Here is a 9,259-nt window from a genome sequence, read left to right as displayed (position 1 = left end):
ACTGATCCCAATCAGTCTTATCAACTGAAAAGAAGGAAGTGTGACGCGCTCTCTTAAGCTTGCCTGTCTACCTTCCCAAAGAAGAAGACGCAGAATTCAGCAAGAAATTTAGAATATCCCCTGTTCCTCGCTCCATTTGTCAAGCCTTCTCTTCTTTCTATCGCATTGAATAAGATCTCTCTGCCCTTCTGTAAGCGACTATCCCATCCCGTTCCTTTATCTTTCTTGATTTCAATGTCTCCTTCCTGCCCTTAGAATATCTTACTAGCCTAGGGAAAGAATTTCTAATGGAGGGAAAGCCTAGCTTGAAGCTTCTTAAGCTCACCCTATTTATTTAGAATAGCAAAGAAAAAACTAAACAAGCAACGGAACAAGCATTGGTCAGCCCCTTACTCTATTCCTTCCTTCGTCAGGAATAGCCGGCCGGAAGCTCAGTTCTCTTTATTAGGTTATTAGGGGGAGACAACTCATTTATGATTCCAGAAAAATACTAGTAAAAGGAAGGATCAAGAATGTTCTATATTTCAGCAGCCTCAAAAAAAATTGATGGGTTCGGCGTGACCTTAACAGCGCCAATTTTCTCTATTTCTCGTCTCTGTGTTCGTGGAGAAGGTGTGACTGGGTGTGGATGATACAGCTTGAGCTAAAGTACTCCTGCCGGCCAATGAGAGTTGATTAGCCTTTCAACCAATTCATCTGAGTTTCACTTTTTCAACTACCCTCTTTGTTTGGATAAGAAAGCCCCACTTTATCATGGTATAGCCATTCCAAAACACCAGGAGGAGGGTCATGCAGAATAGGAGGAAGAGATGCTGCAAAAGATGCAAGCCAATCAGCCGAGAAGTTGGACTCTCTATAAGCATGCTGAATGAATACTTCCCTATATAAATCAAGTAATTGCAATAGACTAGCCAGCAACGAAGAATTCCCATTAGCACCCACGCTTCTCTCCTTGAAATGACTATCAATCTCCAAAATGACTCGTCTAATAACCATATCCCAAGCTAGCAGGAGACCTTGATACACACCCCAAAGTTCACATTTCGCTAAGCTTTAGGCGAGCTCATAAGCCAGAAAGAGACTAGGCGCTGACCGATAGTCATAGGCGGATCTCCTTTCAAGGTCAGGTGATACCTTTCTGGTTGATCCTACTAATGATCATGCAATGAGTGTTCAACTCATTTGTGAAATCGATGAGGCTAAGACAGGCCAAAGATCAACAGAACGGGATCTTTACATACATTCTTTTCCAATTTTCGATCTTTCGAACGAGAACTCATCGTGATGGGTAGGTGTATCACACCGGCAAGCTCGCCCGCCTCTGTTTAGTCTTTCATGGATGAAAAAAATACATTCCCTTGTCGGTTAACGCAGACTTGGATACCTATTCTGATGCGGAGGGAAGGAAAAGAAAATTCACTTATCTCTTATCCGCGGCAATCAAATCTGTTGGCAATCAAGGCTGCTTTCATATAGGTTTTTTGTTTGTAAGCTAGATATTCAACAGCTATGGCATATCTGGCCTCTATCAATTTCTTTTTCCTGGCTTGCTGTCCTTCCTTTTTCCAGCTTACTTTACTAATGCTGAAAGAACTGGCTGATGCTCTTTGTGCTAATTTACCGTACTATGAGTGAGCTTGCTCGTTCGTCTTTATTGATTGCATACTGTCTTGCTCCTCGCATACCGCCGTACTCTAAGTGTACCGATTCCCACCTGGCTCTCATCAAGCTGTCTTCCAAGGTCGGTCGAAACTATTCCTATCGCTTACCCATTTCCCAACGACCGAGTGAGCAGCTGTTCTTGAATCAGTTTTAGGTATTCAAAGTAGTGGAGGAGGATCAGCAAACTCAAAGTCTGGCTGTGCGAGAGGCCAATATGACTATCTATATCAGTTCTTAGCCTTAGTCATCTATTCGATCAATGCGGCCTGCCAAACTTCGAATAATAGATAATGCGGCTATCCTAGCCCTCAAGCCGGAACGGATTCAATACCATGGGATATTCCGAGACCGACAAGATCGATTGCGAGTTAGGACTTCTTCCTTATGGGCATTCTATCCAAGTCCACTAGAAAGGTATTCGTGAAAAAGAGCAGGTTAAGACATATCTTCTCGCTTTAGCTCTTCGCTCTTTGCCAGACACTTACTAAACTGCTCCGCTGCAGGTGCGTATGAATATTCATAGTGATACGTAAATCTTTCCTAAAGCCTGGCTTTGAGCCTTCCTTGAATGTGGCACTGAACCCTGGTTACTTTCGGTTGTGTATGGTAGTCCCAATGCAAGTCTTCGTAATTTTCTGTGGCAGGATTTGGCTAGCAATAGTATTGATCTTTCTGATCCCTGGCTTGCTGTAAGAGACTTTCACTCTGTCACCTCTTCTACGGAAGTCAGTTCAAACAGCCGAATCTCTAATAGACGTAGTGCTGGTTTTGTTGAATGGATTTTTGATCATGGTTTGATTGACATGGGGTATTATGGCTCTAAATTCACTTGGAGTAGGGGGTAACACTCTGAGTGCTGCTAGACTTGACCGGGTTCTTTGCAATCCGGCTTGGAGAGAAATGTTTGAGAGTGCCTCTGTGTCTCACCTCCCTAAGCATCAGTCTGATCATTGTCCTTTATTGGTCAGATTGGAGAACAGAAATACTACAAATTTCCGTCCTCAGTTCATATTTCAATTGGAATCCCTGAGGAATGGCAGTTGAGGTGATAAGCGTCGTAATGAGAAAGAGAAAGAAACGAGTCAAAAAGAAAAGGGTCTGTTCAATAGTCGTTCCCCGTCTCCATGTCAGTTGGGATTGAGTCATTGTGCGAGAAGGAAACATTACACGTTTCATTTTCACACAATAACAAAATGATCTCCTCCTGACAACTCGCCTTGACCGCAGGGTCTTGCCCTGCTGATGGGTGGCGCTGATCGTGTTCAAACCAAAAGAATATGTATCCCTACAGATTACGTAGGAGACTTAGATATGAATGGGATGTGACTCCCAGACCACCTAAGATGCCCACTGTGGATCTGAAAGTGCTAAAGTCACAACTCTCGCACTCCTCAGACTGAGGTTAACAGCCTCACATCAGAGCTTTCGCTCTCGACGCCTTTCCTTAATTGAGTCGATCAAGATGAAAGAAAGATAGTGATTCGTTGATGTTAATGAAAGAAATGATTGGTTTCACTTTCACGACATGGAGTTGAACCATGATCGACCGTGATCGTGAGAATTGCCTAGAGCTTCTTGGCCCACGTGTCCCGAACGAACTCAATCGCCCAGTATATGTGGCACAGAGGCTACTCCACTAGACTATAGAATCTTGATGATATCTATCTAATTACATCCGGCGTATGATTCACACTCTTTCTGGGAGTGCAGGGAACAGTACTTCCACTAGTTCCTTTGAGTTCTTATCTGATGATGATCAGTCTGATCCCAATATCCTGCCTTCCAAGACTTGGGTTTTCAACTTTCAAGCAGTCAATCAAGCAGCACTGGCCGCTATTCCATAGATGGCATAGAGCTCTTACACAGCGCCTAATAGGAAGACTTCACTAGAAAGGTTTGGTTTCCCCTGTAGTTTGGTACAGTGCTTTCATCTTTCTCTCTTTCTCTGTGAAGATAGACTGCTGTTTATTGCTTTGCGTGTCAAGTGCGAGATTGGTATCGAGGAATTGCGTATAAAAGGTTGTCTATCTGAGACTATCTATCTAGTACGATCGATCAAGTCATTCAGTACAGTATCTTCGCTAGGTGTTTATGGAATTCTTTTAGCAGGTCGGTCTAGGTAGTTGATATTGCTCCTGAGAAATGAGTTCTTTCCAGTTTCCTTTGTGCATCTTTCTCCCATGCTTTCCGTTGGTCAACAACCAACAAAAACTCACTAGAATTCTGAACTACTCGTACAGTAAGGACTCTCTTTCTGTCTGGAGGGAATCATTTGTTGTCAATCATATAAAGACGGTAAACGACGTCTTGGAGTACAATAAAAAACTTGGAGTTCCGATCTCATTCTCATATAGTTGGATTCGCGGTGTGAAAATAGAACCCTCAGAAACTGGAGATCGGAACAAAGAAAAATGTGGACACTCTCCGCGCCTGGGCGGAGGGGAACCTTAGCCCTTATCATCTAATTATAAACCGGCGTGTGCTGCTGGATGCTTCTGATCAATAGAACAAGAAGAGGAGTCAGCCAAAAAGAAAGACCACCAAAAGTAACGACCACCAAGATACGCATAGTAATTCGATCTTTTTATCACCCATTTCTCGAAAACCTTTTTTGGGGGCTTCCGCCTTACACACGGAAGATTGGATTGCCTGAATCACGAGTCTTATATACTGTGTTACGATCACCTCATATTGATAAAAAGTCCAGAGAACAATTTGAAATGAAAATAAAGAAACAATTTCTGGTCATAAAAACAGAAACGCATGAATTGCGCAAGAAGTTCTTTCGGTTAAAACGCCGTGCGACTCGGAGGACATAAGACTTCTTGGTCAAGCCAAAAAGATTGCCGACTGGATGCTCCTACCCCACCATGCCTGGCCCTTTACCTTTTTCACTTAACAACAACAAATAAACTCTTAAAAAAAAAGATATTTGTTTGTGCTAATATAAAAGAAGAAAGAGGAGGTATGAAGCGTGGGAAAGAATGAAAGAAGTGTATGATACAACAGATAACCTTAAGGAGTGGCGGCAACACTGAAGATTGATCAACGCGAGTGAACTGTGCTTAGACGCTTCGTAAAACCGCACCGATCTACGAGAGGAGCTGATAGATGAGTAGGCTTTCCCTTTCGATTCACGGAATGTGATCTGGGACACGATGGGAGTTTGCGTGTCTCGGTAGGAAAGAGATCACCGGAGTATAGCACAAGATCGCCTTTTCTTGCTGCCATGGGGTCGACCTGTGAACAAGGTAAACCCAATGGGAACCAAAAACCGGGGGGTACCGCATTGGGCAGAAGACGATCCAAAAAGCGAAGGCTCACCCAGCTGAAGGAAAGAGCTTTGGAAGCTTACCTTATTATTAAAAGGGGAAAGGGTTCCAAACCTATCTTACTAATAAGAAGAAAGGAGGTGAGATAGGCAAGAGGTAGCTTGCTTCCAAGCCGGCCCGGCCGCGAGGAATCAAGAGATCTTTGCCGGTGCTGACTTGGATCTCGGGTGACGGAATAAGGCGGCCAGAAGCGACGAGCAGTCGCGGTCGAAGCTTGGCTCTAGGCGGTAGGCTAGCAGTAAGCTTGACTACAGCGAAGCGCTTACCAAGCGCGAAGGAAAGGGCCTTCGCCACTTGAGCCGTATGCGGGGGAACTCGCACGTGCGGTTCTTAGGGGGGGAAAGCTAGTAGGAGCCATCCCATCCCAATAGCGTATATTTGGAGCTCAATATGAAATCCTATTTTCTTGCAAGACCCGTTCGGATAAGGGAAAACTCCAGAGATTGCTTCGAAGTAAGATCCTTGCGTTGACCCTTTCCTGAACCAGAACCGGGGGAGGATGAGAGGAAAAGGGGATCAAAATGTCCCATCAATAAAGTGAGGGCTTTCCATTCTTCCTTCCCCCTTTTTTAATATTTGAAAGAAATAAGCCCCGCGGGCCCCTCTCTGATAAGGAAGGAAAGAAAGTAGAGGCTATGGAATTGGATCGAACGAGAAGGATGGGATTGGGTTCAGTTAAGGTAAGCTAAAGGGTTAAAGCCTAATTCCTATCGAGCTTGCATCTTAGTACGCAAAGTCTTTAGCAAGAAAAGGGGAATCCCGAGAGAAAGGGAGTTTCCGTTCTCCTAGAGGCGAAGGCGGTCTAACTAGAATATCTAAGGAAATGTCTTATATCGGGGGTGACCTAGACGTGATCTGAATCGTAGTTCAGATTCAAGTTGGTTGGGGGGGAAAGGGCCTCTGTTGATGATCGGGTTTCTTTCAATAGAATATGGGGAAGGACGTTGCACACCCCCTCGGTACAACTTTCGTAAGTAACTCAGTGCAGTTTGCCTTGTAAAACGAAAATGAAATACGAACAACCGCGCTGGTCGTAATAGATCGACTTTCATGCTAGTTCTTGCTCCAGCATGAAAGTTCCATTTCAGGGAAGGACGACGTACTATGATACTTTCTGTTTTGTCGAGCCCTGCTTTGGTCTCTGGTTTGATGGTTGTACGTGCTAAAAATCCGGTACATTCCGTTTTGTTTCCCATCCCAGTCTTTCGCAACACTTCATGTTTACTTATTTTGTTAGGTCTCGACTTCTTCGCTATGATCTTCCCAGTAGTTTATATAGGAGCTATAGCCGTTTTATTCCTATTCGTTGTTATGATGTTCCATATTCAAATAGCGGAGATTCACGAAGAAGTATTGCGCTATTTACCAGTGAGTGGTATTATTGGACTGATCTTTTGGTGGGAGATGTTCTTCATTTTAGATAATGAAAGCATTCCATTACTACCAACCCAAAGAAATACGACCTCTCTGAGATATACGGTTTATGCCGGAAAGGTACGAAGTTGGACTAATTTGGAAACATTGGGCAATTTACTTTATACCTACTATTTCGTCTGGTTTTTGGTTTCTAGTCTGATTTTATTAGTAGCCATGATTGGGGCTATAGTACTGACTATGCATAGGACTACTAAGGTGAAAAGACAGGATGTATTCCGACGAAATGCTATGGATTCTAGGCGGACTATAATGAGGAGGACGACAGACCCACTCACGATCTACTAAAAGGAAAGTAGCTTGATATTGGTTCGAATCCAATTCGTGGGATGGCCCTCTTGGTCATATAGATGCTTGACGCCTCCATTTTCTCGTTTCGGATGCAAAACACCACACCAGGAATCAGAATTTCAGTTTTTCTACGGTAGTGGGTAAGTCGGCTTCACGAAAAAAGATAGGCAAAACCGCCCTTACGCCATGAAAGGCAAGACGGCAGAAAAAGTCTTTTTCCAGTCAACCTATGTAAAATCCTATCCGGCTGAAAGGCTGAATCTTAGCTCTTTTCCTTCTCTTTCTCCTTCTACAAGGGGTAAAAAGCCCTAAACAGCCTACAGGCCGGCATCTTCCTCCGATAGGAGAATTTGTCTAAGGGCTGACTCTTCCCGAGTCATCGCCGGACTTTACAAACATTCTTGTCTCGAATTGCTTTTTTAAGCATATGGGGTTTGAGAGGACCAGTCGGCATTTTGTGGAGCACCGCTCAGAGAGAGGCAAAGAGAAAGCAAGATAGCTGGCATTTTCACTCCAGAGTGAAAGTACGCGCCCAGAGCAAAGAAAGCCAACGATCTTTGCTTGACAGTCGAGTCGCTCTTTTCGAACTTTCACTGGCGCAATTCATTCACTGGCTAAGATTCAATTGACCGCCACCAGTTCAACTAAAGGAAGTCGCTTAAGCCAGCTCCTGACGCGAGGTGCTATGGTTTCTGCAGAGACCTTGGCTTCGGTTGTGATGGAGGTGGGAATGCTTGCTTGATTAATAAAAAGTTCTTCTTTTTCAATATGGGTCTCAATCAATAGAAAGTCTAGTATGGCAGAACGATAAGCTTAGCTGTGAAAAGAATTGCCCAAGGTTGGGGGAATAGTATGGAATACCGGATTCTTAGTCTGCTTGAAAGGCAGCTACTCTCTTTCGGTCTTCTGAAATGGGAGCTGCTATTGAATCAGCAGAAGAAAGCATCAAAGCGGAGGAATAGCTATCTTTCACAAGCAATTGAGAGTCGATCGGGCATTCCTATGGTTGATAAGGTCCTCCCATTGACCCCACATCTGATTCGGGGGATTCCGGAGAAGGAGGTGCTGTGGCCCCGAACTTCCACATTCAACGACGAAGTGCCATCTTTATCCGAATGAAGAAAGGAACCTACCAGTCCCTCTGCCATATATTGCGGAAAGACGAGACCTTTTAGATTCTAAAAAACAAAACAAGCAACGGCTTCTAGTTTAGACTAGCGCTACAACGCTATGCTATTCATATAGTTCTTGTTGAAGCCGTTGTGCGTGAGTCTAAGTCTAAAGACTCAAGCGTCTTCCTTGGTTTAGGACTACTTTTTTGTATAAGTTGGCTTAGAGAATAGCTTTTTTTATAGAAGAAAGACGGATTTTTCATTATTTACAGCGTCTTTCTAGAACTGTTTTTTCAGTTCAAGCCTATCATAGAAAAAACTCTTTCAAGCCTTTTAAGTCAAGCTTCTTGTAAGAAAAAAGCCCCTTTACTAGTAGAGGCAGAACGAAAAGTCGGAAAGCTGTCAGTATTTTTCGGTAAGTCAGTGTTGCAAGTCTTCTGGTCCGAACAAAGTACAGACCCGGAAGCCTGTGGGGAATGGGGAAGGAAGACCAGACAGAGCTTGAGCCTGAAAGAAGGAGGGAATATCGCTAAAACCGAGACTCAGGTCAAGGAGATCAATCAGATAGACGTGACTGAGTTTCCTCGTATGGAGAAAAAATCCTATCTCTTATCTCTCTAGTTCCGGAACTCTTGGTAAGCTAAGTTTATTTGAATATACCTTTCAAGAAAATACCTTTCTTTTACGCCTTATTTGTTATGAAAGCGGAAACCAACTAACTTGATCGATTCAGTGCTTGGATTAGGTCCGGGTAGAGAAGAGGTAAGGGCGGTAGGCTTTTCACTTTAGCCGTTGTTATTAAAGGCCTTACTAGTTTCAAGCTTTTTTGATCCCCTCTTTCTTTCTAGTTAGGGAGGCAGTAGATGAAAGCCTCTTCAGTAAACTCTTTCCGCTTCCGCTTCTTAATCTGGATGGCGGCTTTCGTTGGAGAAGAGAGTGTTTCAGTTACGGTTTAGGGCTAGTTAGTTACTATACGTTCGTGAAAGCAGACAGGCGCTTGACGAAAGAAAACCGTTTTCGCAGAGCGAGCAAGAAAACTCTTTTAGAGCCTGGTACCAGCCAAGCCCCCTCGACTCGGCAACAAGAGTCGGTTATGGAATAGCCTTTTAGTCGGCTTTCTCGTTCTTAAGGACTTTCTGGCCGGTAGGCTTTATAGCGGACCTGCCTTGCTGACAGCTAGGATATTACATATATAGTTGCGTTTGCCTTCACTTAGAAACTCTACGCCCCCTATTAGAGTCAGGCATGCTCTCGAAACTAGATTCACTCGTTCTTGTCTCCAGCGATTAACCTATTCCAGAGCAGTCTGGTGATTAGCCTATCCCGCACTAGTCGAAGCCTTCGTAAACTCATTGTCGGGTTCTATCGTAGTGGAGGTCGCTGTGAGGAGATCCTTGTGCCAGTGAAGATTGCTTCCGGAAATAATAA

General features: G+C 44.0%; 1 long non-coding RNA gene across 1 annotated transcript in view; it reads right to left on the bottom strand.

Moving 5' to 3' along the window:
• Positions 1 to 5,839: 5,839 nt before the first annotated feature.
• The window catches only part of LOC109177643, a 10,848-nt gene continuing 7,428 nt past the window's right edge, over positions 5,840 to 9,259 (bottom strand). Inside the window, exon 3 of the long non-coding RNA XR_002053606.1 lies at positions 5,840 to 6,701. This is a non-coding gene — a long non-coding RNA (uncharacterized LOC109177643). The remainder of the gene's footprint in view (positions 6,702 to 9,259) is intronic.

This window comes from Ipomoea nil, unplaced genomic scaffold, assembly GCF_001879475.1.
Source record: "Ipomoea nil cultivar Tokyo-kokei standard unplaced genomic scaffold, Asagao_1.1 scaffold0805, whole genome shotgun sequence".
Lineage (NCBI taxonomy): Eukaryota > Viridiplantae > Streptophyta > Magnoliopsida > Solanales > Convolvulaceae > Ipomoea > Ipomoea nil.
The sequence above is the reverse complement of the archived record's forward strand: the minus strand, read 5'-3'. Positions and strand labels throughout refer to the sequence as shown.